This window comes from Oncorhynchus gorbuscha, linkage group LG20 (genome assembly GCF_021184085.1).
Source record: "Oncorhynchus gorbuscha isolate QuinsamMale2020 ecotype Even-year linkage group LG20, OgorEven_v1.0, whole genome shotgun sequence".
NCBI classification, from domain to species: Eukaryota; Metazoa; Chordata; class Actinopteri; order Salmoniformes; family Salmonidae; genus Oncorhynchus; species Oncorhynchus gorbuscha.
This window is the reverse complement of record NC_060192.1, coordinates 39,084,149-39,106,648: the sequence shown is the minus strand read 5'-3', so window position 1 is coordinate 39,106,648 and position 22,500 is coordinate 39,084,149. Positions and strand designations below refer to the sequence as shown.

Genomic DNA, 22,500 nt, shown 5'->3' with positions numbered 1-22,500 from the left:
CCTGACTGATAGCGTGTTGGCCTGACTGATAGCGTGTTGGCCTGACTGATAGCGTGTTGGCCTGACTGATAGCCTGTTGGCCTGACTGATAGCGTGTTGACCTGACTGAAAGCCTGTTGGCCTGACTGATAGCGTGTTGGCCTGACTGATAGCGTGTTGGCCTGACCGATAGCGTGTTGACCTGACCGATAGCGTGTTGGCCTGACTGATAGCGTGTTGGCCTGACTGATAGCCTGTTGGCCTGACTGATAGCGTGTTGGCCTGACTGATAGCGTGTTGGCCTGACTGATAGCGTGTTGGCCTGACTGATAGCGTGTTGGCCTGACTGATAGCCTGTTGGCCTGACTGATAGCGTGTTGGCCTGACTGATAGCGTGTTGGCCTGACCGATAGCGTGTTGGCCTGACCGATAGCGTGTTGGCAAGACCGATAGCGTGTAGGCCTGACCCATAGCGTGTTGGCCTGACCGATAGCGTGTTGGTCTGACCGATAGCGTGTTGGCCTGACCGATAGCGTGTTGGCCTGACCGATAGCGTGTTGGCCTGACCGATAGCGTGTTGGCCTGACCGATAGCGTGTTGGCCTGACCGATAGCGTGTTGACCTGACCGATAGCCTGTTGGCCTGACCGATAGCCTGTTGGCCTGACCGATAGCGTGTTGGCCTGACCGATAGCGTGTTGACCTGACCGATAGCGTGTTGGCCTGACTGATAGCCTGTTGGCCTGACTGATAGCGTGTTGGCCTGACTGATAGCGTGTTGGCCTGACTGATAGCGTGTTGGCCTGACCGATAGCGTGTTGACCTGACCGATAGCGTGTTGGCCTGACCGATAGCGTGTTGGCCTGACTGATAGCCTGTTGGCCTGACTGATAGCGTGTTGGCCTGACTGATAGCCTGTTGGCCTGACTGATAGCGTGTTGACCTGACCGATAGCCTGTTGGCCTGACTGATAGCGTGTTGGCCTGACTGATAGCCTGTTGGCCTGACTGATAGCCTGTTGGCCTGACTGATAGCGTGTTGACCTGACTGAAAGCCTGTTGGCCTGACTGATAGCGTGTTGGCCTGACTGATAGCCTGTTGGCCTGACTGATAGCCTGTTGGCCTGACTGATAGCGTGTTGACCTGACTGATAGCGTGTTGGCCTGACTGATAGCGTGTTGGCCTGACTGATAGCGTGTGTTGGAGCATGTGTCTGAGAGGGAATGTTCACTTGTTTATTTCTTTGTCCTCCCATCATTGTTTTCCTGTCTTGTCCCCTCTCGTCTCTGTCCAAACACTTCAGTATTATGTCTGTGATCCAAACGCCACCCGATTCCCTACAGTATAGGTGCACTACTTTTGACCAGAGCCCGATGGGACCTGGGCAAAAGTAGTGCACTAAATAGGGAATAGTGTGCCATAGGACTCTGGTCTAAAGTAGTGCACTATATAGGGAATAGGGTTCCATAGGTCTCTGGTCTAAAGTAGTGCACTATATAGGGAATAGTGTGCCATAGGGCTCTGATCTAAAGTAGTGCACTATATAGGGAATAGGGCTCTGGTCTAAAGTAGTGCACTATATAGGGAATAGGGCTATGATCTAAAGTAGTGCACTATATAGGGAATAGGGCTCTGATCTAAAGTAGTGCACTATATAGGGAATAGGGCTCTGGTCTAAAGTAGTGCACTATATAGGGAATAGGGTGCCATAGGGCTCTGGTCTAAAGTAGTGCACTATATAGGGAATAGGGTGCCATAGGGCTCTGGTCTAAAGTAGTGCACTACATAGGGTGCCAGTTGGGACACACCTATGTCTATTGGAAAATCATTGTGTAAGGCTGTTGGGACAAAACATTTTTTACTGTTATAGTCACTGACAGACAACATCTGGACAACTGTCTGTCTGTCTCCTTCGAGTCCCTCTCTGTCACCCCCCCCCCCAGACATGGTTTATTTCTTTAGAGGGGTGATGCATCCGTTCAAACCTGGGGGGACTTGTCGGTCTGAGTCAATTCATTTTGACAAGCATAAAGCAGAAGATTAATTGTGTTGAAGTGAATGGAGTTGAATTATACAGTGTCAGTCAAAAGTTTGGACAAACCTACTCATTCCAGGGTTTTTCTTCATTTTTAAAAACTATTTTCTACATTGTAGAATAATAGTGAAGACATCACAACTATGAGATAACACACATTGAATCAAGTAGTAACCAGAAAAGAGTTCAAATCAAAATATATTTTAGATTCTTCAAAGTAGCCACCCTTTGCCTAGATGACCGCTTTGCACACTCTTGTTATTCTCTCAACCAGCTTCACCTGGAATGCTTTTCCAACAGTCTTGATGGAGTTCCCACATATGTTGAGTACTTGTTGGCTGCTTTTCCTTCACTCTGCGGTCCAACTCATCTCAAACCATCTCAATTGGGTTGAGGTCAGGTGATTGTGGAGGCCAGGTCATCTGATGCAGCACTCCATCACTTTCCTTCTTGGTCAAATAGCCCTTACACAGCCTGGAAGTGTGTTGGGTCATTGCCCTGTTGAAAAACAAATGATAGTCCCACTAAGCACAAACTAGATGGGATGACAGTGTCACCAGTAAAGCATCCCCACACCATCACACCTCCTCCTCCATGCTTCACGGTTGTGACTACACATGCGGAGATCATCCGTTCACCTACACTGCGTCTCACAAAGACACGGCGGTTGGAACTGAAAATCTCAAATTTGGACTGAAAACCAAAGGACAGATTTCCACTGGTCTAATGTCCATTGCTCGTGTTTCTTGGCCCAAGCAAGTCTCTTCTTATTGGTGTCCTTTAGTGGTGATTTCTTTGCTGCAATTCGACCATGAAGGCCTGATTCTGACGTTAAGATGCGTCTGTTACTCTGTGAAGCTGCAATGTCTGAGGCTGGTAACTCATTTTTTTTTTAAATATACATTTTTTAAATGTAACTCGGCAAGTCTGTTAAGAACACATTCTTATTTACAATGACAGCCTTGGAACAGTGGGTTTACTGCATTAAGAAGGAAAGAAATCCCACATATTAACTTTTTTAACAAGGCACACCTGCTAATTGAAATGCATTCCAGGTGACTACCTCACGAAGCTGGTTGAGAGAATGCCAAGAGTCATCAAGGTAAAGGGTGGCTACTTTAAAAATCTAAAATATATTTTGATTTGTGTAGCACTTTTGGGGGGTTACTACATGATTCCATATGTGTTATTTCATAGTTTTGATGTCTTCACTATTATTCTACAATGTAGAAAATAGTTTTAAAAAATCGAATAAAAAAATAAAACTTGAATGAGTTTGTCCAAATGTTTGACTGGTGCTTTAAGTACTTTGCCCTGCTTTCACACCCATTTTAAATGGTTCCCAGTTGCATTGAATTAAATTGAACTGGATTGAACTGGATTGAACTGGATTGAACTGGATCGAAATGGATCGAACTGGATCGATTGAACTGGATCGAACTGGATTGAACTGGATTGAACTGGATCGAACTGGATTGAACTGGATTGAACTGGATTGAACTGGATCGAACTGGATTGAACTGGATCGAACTGGATCGAACTGGATCGAACTGGATTGAACTGGATTGAACACACTCTGTCTTCATCTGCAGGTCCTGAGTTCCAGTAAGTCTTCTGCCAAGAACACTCTGTCCATGACTCTCAACTCAGTGGAGGGCGTCGCCCCAGGCTCTGTCATTGGCTCTGTCCGGTCACATGACCAGCGTGACACGCTGTCGTTGGACGGCCAGGTGACGTATGTGGTGGTGGGCGGGACGGACCGGAAGGGGACGTTCATGGTTGACCGGGTTACGGGAGACGTGTACCTGGTCAGAGTACTGGACTATGAGGAAGGAGACAGGTGAACCTGCTAGTTTCTCAGTTCTTCATCTTTATTAAACCTATTATATGGGATACATCTGGGAGAGATTTCCTTTTTCTATCATTGACTTCTATCTCTCTTTTCTTTTTCTTTCTCTCTCTCTCTCTCTCTCTCTCTCTCTCTCTCTCTCTCTCTCTCTCTCTCTCTCTCTCTCTCTCTCTCTCTCTCTGTATCTCTATATCTCTCTCTGTATCTCTCTGTATCACTCTCTCTCTCTCTCTCTCTCTCTCTCTCTCTCTCTCTCTCTCTCTCTCTCTCTCTCTCTCTCTGTCTCTCTGCTTTCTTTCCTTCTTTCTCTCTCTCTCTCTCTCTCTCTCTCTCTCTCTCTCTCTCTCTCTCTCTCTCTCTCTCTCTCTCTCTCTCTCTCTCTCTCTCTCTGTATCTCTATCTCTCTCTCTCTGTATCTCTATATCTCTCTCTGTATCTCTCTGTATCACTCTCTCTCTCTCTCCTCTCTCTCTCTCTCTCTCTCTCTTTCTCTCTGTCTCTGTTTCTTTCTCTGTATCTCGCTCTGTATCTCTCTCTCTCTCTCTCTCTCTCTCTCTCTCTCTCTCTCTCTCTCTCTCTCTCTCTCTCTCAATCTCTGTATCTCTATATATCTCTCTGTATCTCTCTCTCTGTATCACTCTCTCTGTCTGTCTCTCTCTCTGTCTCTGTCTCTCTCTCTTTCTCTCTGTTTCTTTCTCTGTATCTCGCTCTGTATCTCTCTCTGTCTCTGTCTCTCTCTCTCTCTCTGTCTCTTTCTCTCTGTATCTCTCTCTCTTTGTCTCTCTTTCCCCCCCTCTCTTTCTCTCTCTCTCCCATTCATCCATCCATCCCTCTCTCATTCCAGGTACACTCTGCATGTGGAGGTATCAGATTTCACGCTGGCGTACCCCAGCAGTCACAGAGTACAGCTGGACATTAACGTCCAAGACAGCAATGACCACGCCCCCCAGTTCACAGAGGACCCCGTTACCATAGTGATACCAGAGAACACCCAGCCGGGAGCCTCCATCTACACCTTCCAGGCTGCGGATAAGGTGGGACAGTAGTAGGTTATATAATAAAATAAAAGATAATAAAATAGCTACATATGATAATAAAATAGGAAAATATAATCAATCATCTGATAAATTGAGGTATGATGTATTTTCAGCTTAAATGATTTTGTTGCTATTCACTATCAAAATCTCAAGAGTTGGGCTGATAAGATAATGTCTTGTCCCTGAAAACTCATATTTTAGGTGTCATTATGTTAATCGGTTGTTCTCATGTCTCTGTTCTTTTAGGACGGCAGTGGTCCCAACAGCGAGCTGCGCTACTCAATCCAGCACCGCTGGCCTGACTCCCTTCACCTCCTGACCCTTGACCCTTCCACTGGGGTCCTGACCTTGGGTCAAAAGTTAGATCACGAGACCACGTCCTCCCTCTACCTGGTTGTCAGGGCGACCGACCAGGCGGAGGACGTGTCCGCGCGGCGCTGGGGGTCGGTGACGGCCCGGGTGTTTGTGACGGACGAGAATGACAACGCTCCCGTGTTCAGCTCGTCCTCCGCCGTCAGTGTTATGGAGGACCAGCCGGTCGGGTGAGCAACACTAGCAGGCATTTCTCATTCAAATGATTTAAAACACAACATATCTCATTCAAATGATTTAAAACACAACATATCTCATTCAAATGATTTAATACACAACATTATAGGGGAGAATTTACCCCTATAATGTAAGAAGTTGAGCTGTCCATAGTCTAGTCCAGATACCGTGTATATAGACCTTATCAAGAGGAGACATGAGGAGAACTCTGTAGACCTTATCAAGAGGAGACATGAGGAGAACTCTGTAGACCTTATCAGGAGGAGACATGAGGAGAACTCTGTAGACCTTATCAAGAGGAGAACTCTGTAGACCTTATCAAGAGGAGACATGAGGAGAACTCTGTAGACCTTGTCAAGAGGAGAACTCTGTAGACCTTATCAAGAGGAGAACTCTGTAGACCTTATCAAGAGGAGACATGAGGAGAACTCTGTAGACCTTGTCAAGAGGAGAACTCTGTAGACCTTGTCAAGAGGAGACATGAGGAGAACTCTGTAGACCTTATCAAGAGGAGAACTCTGTAGACCTTATCAAGAGGAGACATGAGGAGAACTCTGTAGACCTTGTCAAGAGGAGAACTCTGTAGACCTTATCAAGAGGAGAACTCTGTAGACCTTATCAAGAGGAGACATGAGGAGAACTCTGTAGACCTTGTCAAGAGGAGAACTCTGTAGACCTTGTCAAGAGGAGACATGAGGAGAACTCTGTAGACCTTATCAAGAGGAGAACTCTGTAGACCTTATCAAGAGGAGACATGAGGAGAACTCTGTAGACCTTATCAAGAGGAGAACTCTGTAGACCTTGTCAAGAGGAGAACTCTGTAGACCTTGTCAAGAGGAGAACTCTGTAGACCTTATCAAGAGGAGAACTCTGTAGACCTTGTCAAGAGGAGAACTCTGTAGACCTTGTCAAGAGGAGACATGAGGAGAACTCTGTAGACCTTGTCAAGAGGAGAACTCTGTAGACCTTGTCAAGAGGAGAACTCTGTAGACCTTGTCAAGAGGAGACATGAGGAGAACTCTGTAGACCTTATCAAGAGGAGAACTCTGTAGACCTTATCAAGAGGAGAACTCTGTAAACCTTGTCAAGAGGAGAACTCTGTAGACCTTATCAAGAGGAGAACTCTGTAAACCTTGTCAAGAGGAGAACTCTGTAGACCTTATCAAGAGGAGACATAAGGAGAACTCTGTAGACCTTATCAAGAGGAGAACTCTGTAGACCTTGTCAAGAGGAGAACTCTGTAGACCTTATCAAGAGGAGAAACCTGTTGACCTTGTCAAGAGGAGACATGAGGAGAACTCTGTAGACCTTATCAAGAGGAGAACTCTGTAGACCTTATCAAGAGGAGAACTCTGTAAACCTTGTCAAGAGGAGAACTCTGTAGACCTTATCAAGAGGAGAACTCTGTAGACTTTATCAAGAGGAGACATGAGGAGAACTTTGTAGACCTTATCAAGAGGAGACATGAGGAGAACTCTGTAGACCTTATCAAGAGGAGAACTCTGTAGACCTTATCAAGAGGAGACATGAGGAGAACTCTGTAGACCTTATCAAGAGGAGAACTCTGTAGACCTTATCAAGAGGAGACATGAGGAGAACTTTGTAGACCTTATCAAGAGGAGACATGAGGAGAACTCTGTAGACCTTATCAAGAGGAGAACTCTGTAGACCTTGTCAAGAGGAGACATGAGGAGAACTCTGTAGACCTTGTCAAGAGGAGAACTCTGTAGACCTTATCAAGAGGAGAACTCTGTAGACCTTGTCAAGAGGAGAACTCTGTAGACCTTGTCAAGAGGAGAACTCTGTAGACCTTGTCAAGAGGAGAACTCTGTAGACCTTGTCAAGAGGAGACATGGTTGAGGCCCGAATCACAAATTAAAGTAAAAGATTGATGCCAACAACCTAGCTGGACATTTAAGGTCCAGGTCCTGACTATCTGCTGTGTGTTTCTGTGTATTGTCAGGTTCGTGGTTGTGTACGTGATGGCTCGTGACGAGGATGAGGGAGAGAACGGACGAGTGTCCTACAGCATCCAATTAGGGAACAGCGCTGGACGCTTCAGCCTCAACCCCAACACCGGTAAGACTTCTGACCCTTAACCCCAGGCCTCTGACACGAGTAAGATCCTAACACTACTGAGACTTCCAACACAGACTCAATCCTACAGATGGAGAATCTTAATTTGATCACTCTTTTGTTCCTGAGCCGCAGGAAAGGCATGAATTCACTGAAAGTTCAAACTCACACGGTTATATTAACAGTATTCCACATTCCTCATTTTGACCAGCTAATAGCCTAACCACATATCAAACAATGGACTAAATGTTCAAATCCAGTTGCAGCGGGATTATTTTTGCTCCGTCAATACAGGTCAAATTAAGATCCTACACCTGTAATTCTCCTTAACCCTGCGACCTCTGTCTCAGACCATAGCACAGGGAGAATCATATTCAGTGCCTTCGGAAAGTGTTCTAAAATTGATTAAATAAAATTAATTCCTCAGCAATCTACACACAAATACCCCATAATGACAAAGCAAAAACGGTTCTTTTGAAATTCTTATAAATGTATTAAAAATAAAAAACAGAAATACATTTTAAAAAGAAGTATTCAGACCCTTAGCTATGAGATTCTAAATTGAGTTCAGGTGCATCCTGTTTCCATTGATCATCCTTGAGATTTGTCTCTACAACTTGATTGGGGTCCACCTGTGGTAAATTAAATTAATTGGACATTATTTGGCACACACCTCTCTATATAAGGTCCCACAGTTGACAGTGCATGTCAGAGAAAAAACCAAGCCATGAGTTTGAAGGAATTGTTGAGGCACGCCTGCGAAATGAAATAAGTTCCAGGCGTCACGTCTGGAGGAAACCTGGCACCATCCCTACGCTGAAGCATGGTGGAGGCAGCATCATGCTGTGGGGATGTTTTTCAGCAGCAGGGACTGGGAGACTAGTCAGGATCGAGGGAAAGATGAACAGAGCAAAGTACAGAGAGATCCTTGATGGAAACCTGCTCCGGAGCACTCAGGACCTCAGACTGGGGTGAAGGTTCACCTAAGCACACAGCCAAGACAATGCCGGAGTGGCTTCAGGACAAGTCTCTGAATGTCCTTGAATGGCCCAGCCAGAGCCCAGACTTGAACCCGATCTAACTTCTCTGGAGAGACCTGAAAATAGCTGTGTAGCGACGCTCCCCATCCAACCTGACAGAGTTTGAGAGGATCTGCAGAGAAGAATGGGAGAAACTCCCCAAATACAGGTGTGCCAAGCTTGTAGCATCATACACAAGAAGACTGAAGACTGAAATCGCTGCCAAAGGTGCTTCAGCAAAGTACTGAGTAAAGGGTCTGAATATTATGTAAAATGTGATATTACATTTTTTAAAACATTTTTTTATAAATGAGCAAACATTTATAAAAACCTGTTTTTGCTTCGTCATTATAGGGTATTGTGATGTCATTATGGGGTATTGTGATGTCATTATGGGGTATTGTGATGTCATTATAGGGTATTGTGATGTCATTATGGGGTATTGTGATGTCATTGTGGGGTATTGTGATGTCATTATAGGGTATTGTGATGTCATTATAAGGTATTGTGATGTCATTATAGGGTATTGTGATGTCATTATGGGGTACTGTGATGTCATTATAGGGTATTGTGATGTCATTATGGGGTATTGCGATGTCATTATGGGGTATTGCGATGTCATTATAGGGTATTGTGATGTCATTATGGGGTATTGCGATGTCATTATGGGGTATTGCGATGTCATTATAGGGTATTGTGATGCCATTATATGGTATTGTGATGTCATTATAGTGTATTGTGATGTCATTATAGGGTATTGTGATGGCATTATAGGGTATTGTGATGTCATTATAGGGTATTGTGATGGCATTATAGGGTATTGTGATGTCATTATAGGGTATTGTGATGTCATTATAGGGTATTGTGATGTCATTATAGGGTATTGTGATGTCATTATAGGGTATTGTGATGTCATTATAGGGTATTGTGTATAGATTGATGAGGGGAAAAAAACTATTTGAATCCATTTTAGAACTAGGCTGTAACATAACAACATGTGGACAAAGTCAAGGGGTCTGAATACTTTCTGAAGGCATATATGTATATTTATTTACAAGCAGATTTCCACGTTTTACAGTCTTTAGAGACGCCCTACCTGTTGGTCTGGACTGATGTTTCACTCGTATAGTATTATCCTGGAGTTGGTCCCTTATTGATTTAACACATTGGAGTCTTTATCATGTAGGCTTATTCTATAGAGTTACATCATCGACCTTAATCATTATCCCTACCATAGGGGCTTGAACTACCACAAGTTTCCATGGACACATTACAAGCCATTACATCCCACTCGTGAGCAGGCCTGGGTTTAAATACTATTTGAAATCTTTCCGATAATTTCAGCATGTTTTTCTTCTTGTCTTCCTGGATGGGCGGGGTTTTGTAACCCGTGTCACTGTTCTATTGGTTCCATTGTGCCAGTCAAGCTCAATCAAGCTCAGATAGAGTATTATAAATCATTTCAAATAGTATTTCAGCCACAGGTGATTGGTGGCACCTTGGGGAGGATGGTCTCGTGGTAATGGCTGGAGCAGTATCAGTATCAAATACATCAAACACTTTGGTTTCTATCACGTTTTAAGATATAACCCAGGTGCAGACAGTGTTTGAAGAAACTAAAGTTTATTCCTTAAACAGGGACAGGTAAACCCACAGGTCAGGGTCGGGGTCAGGCAGGGGTCAGGGTCAGGGTCAGGGTCAGGCAGAGGTCGGTAATCCAGAGTAGGGGAAAAGGTACAGGACGGCAGGCAGGCTCAGGGTCAGGGTCAGGCAGGGGTCAGGGTCAGGGTCAGGGTCAGGGAGAGGTCAGTAATCCAGAGTAGGAGAAAAGGTACAGGACGGAAGGCAGGCTCAGGGTCAGGGTCAGGCAGGCTCAGGGTCAGGGTCAGGCAGGCTCAGGGTCAGGGTCAGGCAGGCTCAGGGTCAGGGTCAGGCAGGGGTTCGGCTCAGGGTCAGGGTCAGGCAGGCTCAGGGTCAGGGGCAGGCTCAGGGTCAGGGGCAGGCAGGCTCAGGGTCATGGTAAACACTCTGAAAACTCAGAGAACAGGAACAACCTCAGAGAGACAGGGTCAGCCGGGGTCAGGGGGGGCAAAGGGTCAGGGTCGGCAGGCTGGGTCAGGCTGGTAAACACTCTGAAAACTAGAAACATAAACGAAACATAAACGAACTGACGACAGACAAACAGAGAACACAGGTATAAATACACGGGGGATAATGGGAAAGATGGGTGACAACTGGAGAGGGAGGGGGGTGGAGACAAGCACAAAGACAGCTGAAACAGAACAGCTGAAACAGAACAGCTGAAACAGAACAGGCTTCTATGCGTTTGATGATATTCCATTGGCTCCAGTCCATGTTTTTTATGAGCCGTCCTCCACTCATCAGCCTCCTGTGATTTCCACCAAGATGTGCTCCTGAGTTGTGTCTGCAGAGCCTCTGGCCGTTAAAACATTCCTTAACCCCTCAGCTCATTCAACAGAGCATCTTTCAATGCCTCAGAGCGATATTAAGAGCGTTGGGCACAGTAAACGAAAGGTTCGCTGGTTTGAATCCCCAAGCCGACTACGTGAGAAAAAAAATTGGTCGATGTGCCCTTGAGCAAGTCAGTGCTGGGTACTCTTGAGTCCCAAATGGCCCATAGGACTCTGGTCTATAGTAGTGCACTATATAGGGGATAGGGTGCCATAGGGCTCTGGTCTAAAGTAGTGCACTATATAGGGGATAGGGTGGCATAGGGCTCTGGTCTAAAGTAGTGCACTATATAGGGGATAGGGTGCCATAGGACTCTGGTCTAAAGTAGTGCACTATATAGGGAATAGGGTGGCATTTGAGATGCATTTGAATTCTTTTCCTCTCATGACAGATGTGTTGATGGGAACCTGGTTGTATTATGGCTGGAGAAGCAGAGGAATCCCTTTGATATGTTATATATGAACATGTCCTTTCTCAATCATCAGCACTGGCTAATATAATGGAGGCCTCTGTGTGTGATACACTACACACACACACATGCACACACTACACACACACACACACACACACACACACACACACACACACACACACACACACACACACACACACACACACACACACACACACACACACACACACACACACACACACACACACACACACACACACACACACACACGCTGCTTGGAATTAACAGAGGGGTAGTCTACAGTACACAGGGGTAGTCTACAGTACACAGGGGTAGTCTACAGTGCAGAGGGGTAGTCTACAGTACACAGGGGTAGTCTACAGTACACAGGGGTAGTCTTACACAGGGGTATCTAAGTACAGAGGGGGGTAGTCTACAGTACACAGGGGTAGTCTACAGTACAGAGGGGTAGTCTACAGTACACAGGGGTAGTCTACAGTACACAGGGGTAGTCTACAGTACACAGGGGTAGTCTACAGTACACAGGGGTAGTCTACAGTACACAGGGGTAGTCTACAGTACACAGGGGTAGTTAAGGGTGGTTCCAGATGAGCTTCGTTTCTTTAATCCATGACTGTAGAGAGGAGAGGCTGCTGAATAACCCACTACTAATGTTTTAACTTCTGGTTTCCTTCACTCCTCATCCTGTATTATAGATGGGGGGTTGGGGGGGGGGGTCACTCAGGCTTCATAGGGGGAGTAGGAGACATGCTAATGATGGAGCGAATGAAAGATATGGAGAGAAGGAACGATATGGAGAGAAGGAAAGAGGTGGAGAGAAGGAGAGAGGGGAAGTACAAAAAGCTTTGTCAAGATAATCCATCCACCTGACAGGTGTGGCATATCAAGAAGCTGATTAAACAGCATGATCATTACACAAGTGCACCTTGTGCTGGGGACAATAAAAGGCCACTCTAAAACGAGCAGTTTTGTCACACAACACAATGTCACAGATGTCACAAGTTTTGAGGGAGCGTGCAATTGGCATGTTGACTGCAGGAATGTCCATCTGAGCTGTTGCTAGGAAATGCTGGGTCTGGCTCCCCAGTGGGTGGAGCTGGCTCCAAAGTGGGTGGGCCTATGCCCTCCCAGGCAGACCAATGGCTGTGCCCCTGCCCAGTCATGTGAAATTGACTTAGGGGTGTGTGTGTTGGGGTGGTGGTAGGGGTGTGTGTGTTGGGGTGGTGGTAGGTGTGTGTGTGTGAGTTGGGGTGGTGGTATGGGTGTGTGTTGGGGTGGTGGTATGGGTGTGTGTTGGGGTGGTGGTATGGGCGTGTGTTGGGGTGGTGGTAGGGGTGTGTGTGTTGGGGTGGAGGTAAGGGTGTGTGTGTTGGGGTGGTGGTAGGGTGTGTGTTGGGGTGTGTGTGTTGGGGTGTGTGTGTTGGGGTGGTGGTAGGGGTGTGTGTGTTGGGGTGTGCGTGTTGGGTGGGGTGGTGGTAGGGGTATGTGTGTTGGGGTGGTGGTAGGGGTGTGTGTGTTGGGGTGGTGGTAGGGGTGTGTGTGTTGGGGTGGTGGTAGGGGTGTGTGTGTTGGGGTGGTGGTAGGGGTGTGTGTGTTGGGGTGGTGGTAGGGGTGTGTGTGTTGGGGTGGTGGTAGGGGTGTGTGTGTTGGGGTGGTGGTAGGGGTGTGTGTGTTGGGGTGGTGGTAGGGGTGTGTGTTTTGGGGTGGTGGTAGGGGTGTGTGTGTTGGGGTGGTTGTAGGGGTGTGTGTGTTGGGGTGGTGGTAGGGGTGTGTGTTGGGGTGGTGGTAGGGGTGTGTGCGTTGGGGTGGTGGTAGGGGTGTGTGTGTTGGGTGGGGTGGTGGTAGGGGTGTGTGTGTTGGGTGGGGTGGTGGTAGGGGTGTGTGTGTTGGGTGGGGTGGTGGTAGGGGTATGTGTGTTGGGGTGGGGTGGTGGTAGGGGTGTGTGTGTTTTGGGGTGGTGGTAGGGGTGTGTGTGTTGGGGTGGTGGTAGGGGTGTGTGTGTTGGAGTGGTGGTAGGGGTATGTGTGTTGGGGTGGTGGAAGGGGTGTGTGTGTTGGGTGGGGTGGTGGTAGGGGTATGTGTGTTGGGGTGGGGTGGTGGTAGGGGTGTGTGTGTTGGGGTGGTGGTAGGGGTGTGTGGGGGTGGTGGTAGGGGTGTGTGTGGGGTGGTGGTAGGGGTGTGTGTGGGGTGGTGGTAGGGGTGTGTGGGGGTGGTGGTAGGGGTGTGTGTGGGGTGGTGGTAGGGGTGTGTGTGGGGTGGTGGTAGGGGTGTGTGTGGGGGTGGTAGGGTGGTAGGGGTATGTGTGTGTTGGGGGTGGTGGTAGGGGTGTGTGTGTCGGGGGTGGTGGTAGGGGTGTGTGTGGGGTGGGGTGGTGGTAGGGGTGTGTGTGGGGTGGTGGTAGGGGTGTGTGTGGGGTGGTGGTAGGGGTGTGTGTGTCGGGGTGGTGGTAGGGGTGTGTGTGTTGGGGTTGGGTGGTGGTAGGGGTGTGTGTCGGGGTGGTGGTAGGGGTGTGTGTGTTGGGGTGGTGGTAGGGGTGTGTGTGTTGGGGTGGTGGTAGGGGTGTGTGTGTCGGGGTGGTGGTAGGGGTGTGTGTGTCGGGGTGGTGGTAGGGGTGTGTGTGCTTTCCCTGTTCAACAGAACATGACTGTCACACAAATACACACACAAACCGTGATCCAAGACATCTTCACTCCTTTATTGCATCAGACAGGGTCTGATATCCTGTCTGATAGGGTGTCTGATAGGGTGTCTGATAGGGTGTCTGATAGGGTGTCTGATAGGGTGTCTGATAGGGTGTCTGATAGGGTGTCTGATATCCTGTCTGATAGGGTGTCTGATAGGGTGTCTGATAGGGTGTCTGATAGGGTGTCTGATATCCTGTCTGATATCCTGTCTGATAGGGTGTCTGATATCCTGTCTGATATCCTGTCTGATATCCTGTCTGATAGGGTGTCTGATAGGGTGTCTGATAGGGTGTCTGATAGGGTGTCTGATAGGGTGTCTGATATCCTGTCTGATATCCTGTCTGATATCCTGTCTGATAGGGTGTCTGATAGGGTGTCTGATAGGGTGTCTGATAGGGTGTCTGATATCCTGCCTGATATCCTGCCTGATATCCTGTCTGATAGGGTGTCTGATAGGGTGTCTGATAGGGTGTCTGATAGGGTGTCTGATAGGGTGTCTGATATCCTGCCTGATATCCTGTCTGATAGGGTGTCTGATAGGGTGTCTGATCTGATATCCCTGCCTGATATCCTGTCTGATATCCTGTCTGATATCCTGTCTGATATCCTGTCTGATATCCTGTCTTATAGGGTGTCTGATAGGGTGTCTGATAGGGTGTCTGATATCCTGCCTGATATCCTGTCTGATATCCTGTCTGACATCCTGCCTGATATCCTGTCTGACATCCTGTCTTATGTGCTTTAGTTATTTTAATAAGTTGCTATATTTTGTCACAGGGCTGCTCCAGTATGCATTCACAGGGCTGCTCCAGTATGCATTCACAGGGCTGCTCCAGTATGCATTCACAGGGCTGCTCCAGTATGCATTCACAGGGCTGCTCCAGTATGCATTCACAGGGCTGCTCCAGTATGCATTCACAGGGCTGCTCCAGTATGCATTCACAGGGCTGCTCCAGTATGCATTCACAGGGCTGCTCCAGTATGCATTCACAGGGCTGCTCCAGTATGCATTCACAGGGCTGCTCCAGTATGCATTCACAGGGCTGCTCCAGTATGCATTCACAGGGCTGCTCCAGTATGCATTCACAGGGCTGCTCCAGTATGCATTCACAGGGCTGCTCCAGTATGCATTCACAGGGCTGCTCCAGTATGCATTCACAGGGCTGCTCCAGTATGCATTCACAGGGCTGCTCCAGTATGCATTCACAGGCTGCTCCAGTATGCATTCACAGGGCTGCTCCAGTATGCATTCACAGGGCTGCTCCAGTATGCATTCACAGGGCTGCTCCAGTATTCACTCAAGTAAAAGTTAAGTTAGCTAGCAAGCTAACCTGCCCATGAGAGGTACGTTGAGTTGGCTAGCTAACATTAGCTATGTTTACCTTCTCTTGTTTCAGTAGAAAGCAGAGAGTATGTTCTGGTGATTGTGTTAGTGTTGTAAAGTAAAGAACTTCATGAGAACAGCATGTTGGAAACTCTAGTCAATCCTTCATGAGAAAAGCAGTTTTGAAACACTGCAGTTAGTCTGCTTTTACTACACAGATGGGGAGAGAGAGAGTAGAGAGAGAGAGAGAGAGAGACAGGGAGAAGAGAGAGAGGGGGGAGAGGAGAGAAAGAGAGAGAGAGAGACAGAGAGGGGGGAGAGAGGGAGAGAGTAGAGAGCGAAGAGAGAGACAGGGAGAAGAGAGAGAGAGGAGAGAGAGAGAGAGAGAGAGAGAGAGAGAGAGAGAGAGAGAGAGAGAGAGAGAGAGAGAGAGAGAGAGAGAGAGAGAGAGAGAGAGAGAGAGAGAGAGAGAGAGAGGGGAGAGAGAGTAGAGAGCGAAGAGAGAGACAGGGAGAAGAGAGAGAGGGAGAGAGAGAGGGAGAGAGAGAGTAGAGAGAGAGTAGAGAGCGAAGAGAGAGACAGGGAGAAGAGAGAGAGAGGAGAGAAAGAGAGAGAGAGACAGAGAGGGGAGAGGGGAGAGGGGAGAGGCAGAGAGGGGAGATAGAGAGATAGAAGAGAGAGACAGAGAGAGTAGAGACAGAGAGTAGAGAGAGAGAGAGACAGAGAGAGTAGAGACAGAGAGATAGAAGAGAGAGACAGAGAGAGTAGAGACAGAGAGTAGAGAGAGAGAGAGAGACAGAGAGAGAGACAGAGAGGGGAGAGGCAGAGAGGGGAGATAGAGAGATAGAGATAGAGAGACAGAGAGAGTAGAGACAGAGAGTAGAGAGAGAGAGAGACAGAGAGAGTAGAGACAGAGAGATAGAAGAGAGAGACAGAGAGAGTAGAGACAGAGAGTAGAGAGAGAGAGAGAGAGAGACAGAGAGAGTAGAGAGAATATTATTTTTTCTGATCTATCTTGGCTGGCTGTCTTTCTTAGTGGGCTATCAGTGTATGTGAATCAGGAAGACATTGGAGAATAAAGGTTTTCTTATTAAAAGGACTCGTTTTGTCTATCAATCATTTTTTGGGGCTGATCCACATTGTACACTTTTTGGTACATTATTGTCTCTCAACTGCAGTAAAAACTTGCCTTTTCCAGGTCATTATTGTCTCTCAACTGCAGTAAAAACTTGCCTTTTCCAGGTCATTATTGTCTCTCAACTGCAGTAAAAACTTGCCTTTTCCAGGTCATTATTGTCTCTCAACTGCAGTAAAAACTTGCCTTTTCCAGGTCATTATTGTCTCTCAACTGCAGTAAAAACTTGCCTTTTCCAGGTCATTATTGTCTCTCAACTGCAGTAAAAACTTGCCTTTTCCAGGTCATTATTGTCCCTCAACTGCAGTAAAAACTTGCCTTTTCCAGGTCTGAAAAATCTGATATTTCCTTATCAAAAGTTTACATATTTAAATGGGCTGTATACCTGGTTCTATCTAGTCAACCAATTGAGGTTTTCATCATCTCCTCTCCTCCCATTTCCTCCAGGCTCTCTGTCCATTCTGAAGGCTCTAGATCGTGAGAACCAGGAAGTGTTTAATCTGACCATCATAGCTGAGGATCACGGGATGCCCCAGCTGTCCACCAGTCAGGTTCTGTCTGTCCACGTGATTGATGTGAACGATGAGCCCCCGCTGTTCCAGTGGGAGGAGCTAGAGGCGGAGGTCAGAGAGAACCAGGAAGCGGGAACCACGGTGATCACCGTCACGGCAACGGACAGAGACCAAGGTGAGACAAAAGCGGAATGCACGCACAGGGATTTTCATGCAGGTACACAAACACTCTGATGTCTTGGAGGGTCTATCCGAATAAAACGACACACACTATCTTCAAAACCAAACTGGTTGGATTGTTAATAAATAATCCCTTTCTTGAATGTTAATTGCTTTATAAGACTGGCTAAATATTTAATTTAAAAAAAAAGTGGATCTGACAGCGTTTTAAAATTACTTTGCAGATATGAAACAAACAGACAATGGTAATATCAGACAATGGTAATATCAGACAATGGTAATATCAGACAATGGTAATATCAGACAATGGTAATATCAGACAATGGTAATATCAGACAATGGTAATATCAGTCAAAAATATCAAATTCCCAGTTTATGCTTCAAAATCAACTTTATATGAGGTTTTTTTACTCAAAATTCCATGACGTACAGTAAGGAATTGTTGTCAGAACAGATGGGTGCAGTTCAATATATGATTCATATAATTCACCAATAAAGTTCTTTGGTAGTCCAACACATGTTGCTATCAGGTTGTAAATCACAGCTGGCCTGGTACATGGTTTTCTGCCTCCAATCGGGATGCTCTGTTTCAGTTTCAATGACTCAATATGCTGGACAAAAAACAGACAACTGTAACTAAGGCTGAGAATGTCAACACAATCAAACTAGCAATGGGGCAATGATCACACGTCAGTCATAATGTAGCTAAACGCACATGTCAAACACAAGGCCTGCGGGGCCGAATAGGACACATGAGGGAGTATAAATGAGTCAACTTTAGAGTCATCTACTTCATTAAATTACAGCCTGACGCATCAGTGAATTCAACTTCAATTGCGTTGTTTTTGTGCGTCCCGTTGATAGCGGAGGGAAACGTGTACAGACACGTGCCACGGTCCTCGGCTACTAAAATGTTGCAGTCTGACTTCCTGTTTTTAAAGCTTGACAAATGAATAGCCAAAAAGTAAATCTGCAACAAAACACCATGAAAAGAAGAAGCATGTAGACGTGGGCCAGCAACATTAGAGCAGTAGCCTCGTGTCACGTTCTGACCTTAGTTCTGTTGTGATGTCTTTGTTTTAGTATGGTCAGGGCATGAGTTGGGTGGGAAGTCTATGTTCCTTTTTCTATGATTTGAGATTTATGTGGTTGGCCTGGGATGGTTCTCAATCAGAGGCTGCTGTCATTCGTTGTCCCTGATTGAGAACCATACTTAGGTTGTCTGGTTTCACTTTTGAGTTGTGGGTGATTGTTTCCTGTGTCTGTACCATATGGGACTGTTTCGATTTTCGTTTGTTCATTTTGTTATTTTGTATTTTTTATAGTGTTCAGTTTTATACACTGCTCAAAAAAATAAAGAGAACACTTAAACAACACAATTGAACTCCAAGTCAATCACACTTCTGTGAAATCAAACTGTTCACTTAGGAAGCAACACTGATTGACAATAAATTTCACATGCTGTTGTGCAAATGGAATAGACAACAGGTGGAAATTATAGGCAATTAGCAAGACACCCCCAATAAAGGAAGTGGTTCTGCAGGTGGTGACCACAGACCACTTCTCAGTTCCTATGCTTCCTGGCTGATGTTTTGGTCACTTTTGAATGCTGGTGGTGCTTTCACTCTAGTGGTAGCATGAGACGGAGTCTACAACCCACACAAGTGGCTCAGGTAGTGCAGCTCATCCAGGATGGAACATCAATGCGAGCTGTGGCAAGAAGGTTTGCTGTGTCTGTCAGTGTAGTGTCCAGAGCATGGAGGCGCTACCAGGAGACAGGCCAGTACATCAGGAGACGTGGAGGAGGCCAACAACCCAGCAGCAGGACCGCTACCTCCGCCTTTGTGCAAGGAGGAGCACTGCAAAATTTTACCTTTATTTAACTAGGCAAGTCAGTTAAGAACAAATTCTTATTTTCAATGACAGCCTAGGAACAGTGGGTTAACTGCCTGTTCAGGGGCAGAACGACAGATTTGTACCTTGTCAGCTCGGGGATTTGAACTTGCAACCTTCCGGTTACTAGTCCAACATTCTAACCACTAGGCTACGCTGCCGCCCCAATTACCTCCAGCAGGCCACAAATGTGCATGTGTCTGCACAAATGGTCAGAAACAGACTCCATGAGGGTGGTATGAGGGCCCGACGTCCACGGGTGGAGGTTGTGCTTACAGCCCAACACCGTGCAGGACGTTTGGCATTTGCCAGAGAACACCAAGATTGGCAAATTCGCCACTGGCGCCCTGTGCTCTTCACAGATGAAAGCAGGTTCACACTGAGCAAATGTGACAGAGTCTGGAGACGCCGTGGAGAACGTTCTGCTGCCTGCAACATCCTCCAGCATGACCGGTTTGGCTGTGGGTCAGTCATGGTGTGGGGTGGCATTTCTTTGGGGGCCGCACAGCCCTCCATGGGCTTGCAAGAGGTAGCCTGACTGCCATTAGGTACCGAGATGAGATCCTCAGACCCCTTGTGAGACCATATGGTGGTGCGGTTGGCCCTGGGTTCCTCCTACTGCAAGACAATGCTAGACCTGGAGTGTGTCAGCAGTTCCTGCAAGAGAAAGGCATTGATGCTATGGACTGGCCCGCCCATTCCCCAGACCTGAATCCAATTGAGCACATCTGGGACATCATGTCTCGCTCCCATCCACCAATTGTCTGTTGCACCACAGACTGTCCAGGAATTGGCGGATGCTTTAGTCCAGGTCTGGGAGGAGATCCCTCAGGATCACCCCAAAGGGTGAGATCTTGCGTGGAGCCCCAGATCGAGGGAGATTATCAGTGGTCTTGTATGTCTTCCATTTCCTAATAATTGCTCCCACAGTTGATTTCTTCAAACCAAGCTGCTTACCTATTGCAGATTCAGTCTTCCCAGCCTGGTGCAGGTCCACAATTTTGTTTCTGGTGTCCTTTGACAGCTCTTTGGTCTTGGCCATAGTGGAGTTTGGAGTGTGACTGTTTGAGGTTGTGGACAGGTGTATTTTATACTCATAACAAGTTCAGACAGGTGCCATTAATACATGTAACGAGTGGAGGACAGAGGAGCCTCTTAAATAAGAAGTTACAGGTCTGTGAGAGCCAGAAATCTTTCTTGTTTGTAGGTGACCAAATACTTATTTTCCACCATAATTTACAAATAAATTAATAAAAAATCCTACAATGTGATTTTCTGGATTTTTTTTTCTTCTCATTTTGTCTGTCAAAGTTGAAGTGTACCTATGACAAAAAATTACAGGCCTCTCTCATCTTTTTAAGTAGGAGAACTTGCACAATTGGTGGCTGACTAAATACTTTTTTGCTCCACTGTATATATATATTTTTCCTGGACAGATCTATGAACAGATTTTAAGAATTCGTTGTTGCTAAAACGTTGTCAGGTCCACTTTAAGTTGTTTCAGTGCAGTTAAAGTCTTAATTTTCCCCAGGAGTTATTACTGAAGTAAATGTGTGAGTGCCAAAAACCATCTCTGCTTCTAGCACGCAACCAGGCAACTTAATGAGAGAGAGAGAGAGAGAGAGAGAGAGAGAGAGAGAGAGAGAGAGAGAGAGAGAGAGAGAGAGAGAGAGAGAGAGAGAGAGAGAGAGAGAGAGAGAGAGAGGAGGGAGGGAGAGGAAAGAGAGACAAACAGAGAAAGGAAAGCGGAGGGTGGGGTAGAATAATGGAATGAGGAAGAAATTTGAGATAAGGAAGGGGGTGGTTAGTTCGGGTGAGGGAAAGGAAAGGGAAAGGGGGATACCTAGCAGAGATTGGTAGAGGGGAACCGAACAATGGAGAGAGGGGGTGGGGAGAGAGATATAGAGGGCTGTCAATGCCAATTCATTCCCCCAACAACCAGTGTTCAATAACCTAGTGATGAAGGTCAGAGCAGTAACACAGATTTATAACCTAGTGATGAAGGTCAGAACAGTAACACAGATTTATAATCTAGTGATGAAGGTCAGAGCAGTAACACAGATTTATAACCTAGTGATGAAGGTCAGAACAGTAACACAGATTTATAATCTAGTGATGAAGGTCAGAACAGTAACACAGATTTATAATCTAGTGATGAAGGTCAGAGCAGTAACACAGATTTATAATCTCGTGATGAAGGTCAGAGCAGTAACACAGATTTATAATCTCGTGATGAAGGTCAGAACAGTAACACAGATTTATAATCTCGTGATGAAGGTCAGAGCAGTAACACAGATTTATAATCTAGTGATGAAGGTCAGAGCAGTAACACAGATTTATAATCTCGTGATGAAGGTCAGAGCAGTAACACAGATTTATAATCTCGTGATGAAGGTCAGAGCAGTAACACAGATTTATAATCTCGTGATGAAGGTCAGAGCAGTAACACAGATTTATAATCTCGTGATGAAGGTCAGAGCAGTAACACAGATTTATAATCTAGTGATGAAGGTCAGAACAGTACATTGATAATATATAACAACACATTGATAATAGATAACAACACATTGATAATAGATAAGAACACATTGATAATAGATAACAACACATTGATAATAGATAACAACACATTGATAATAGATAACAACACATTGATAATAGATAACAACACATTGCTAATAGATAACACATTGATAATAGATAAGAACACATTGATAATAGATAAGAACACATTGATAATAGATAAGAACACATTGATAATAGATAAGAACACATTGATAATAGATAACACATTGATAATAGATAAGAACACATTGATAATAGATAAGAACACATTGATAATAGATAACACATTGATAATAGATAACACATTGATAATAGATAACAACACATTGATAATAGATAACACATTGATAATAGATAAGAACACATTGATAATAGATAACACATTGATAATAGATAAGAACACATCTATAATAGATAAGAACACATTGATAATAGATAACAACACATTGATAATAGATAAGAACACATTGATAATAGATAAGAACACATTGATAATAGATAAGAACACATTGATAATAGATAAGAACACATTGATAATAGATAAGAACACATTGATAATAGATAAGAACACATTGATAATAGATAAGAACACATTGATAATAGATAAGAACACATTGATAATAGATAAGAACACATTGATAATAGATAAGAACACATTGATAATAGCCCTTTGCAATAGTTTCTACCTGTGATACGATTCCAGGTATTTTGCAGATGGTGGAGAGGAGACGAGGAAAAGAGTTCAGATGAGATGGAATA

At 45.7% G+C, this 22,500-nt stretch overlaps 1 pseudogene; it reads left to right on the top strand.

Annotated features, from left to right (window-relative positions):
* Positions 1 to 22,500, top strand: part of LOC124006678 — a 260,851-nt pseudogene that overhangs the window by 192,696 nt on the left and 45,655 nt on the right.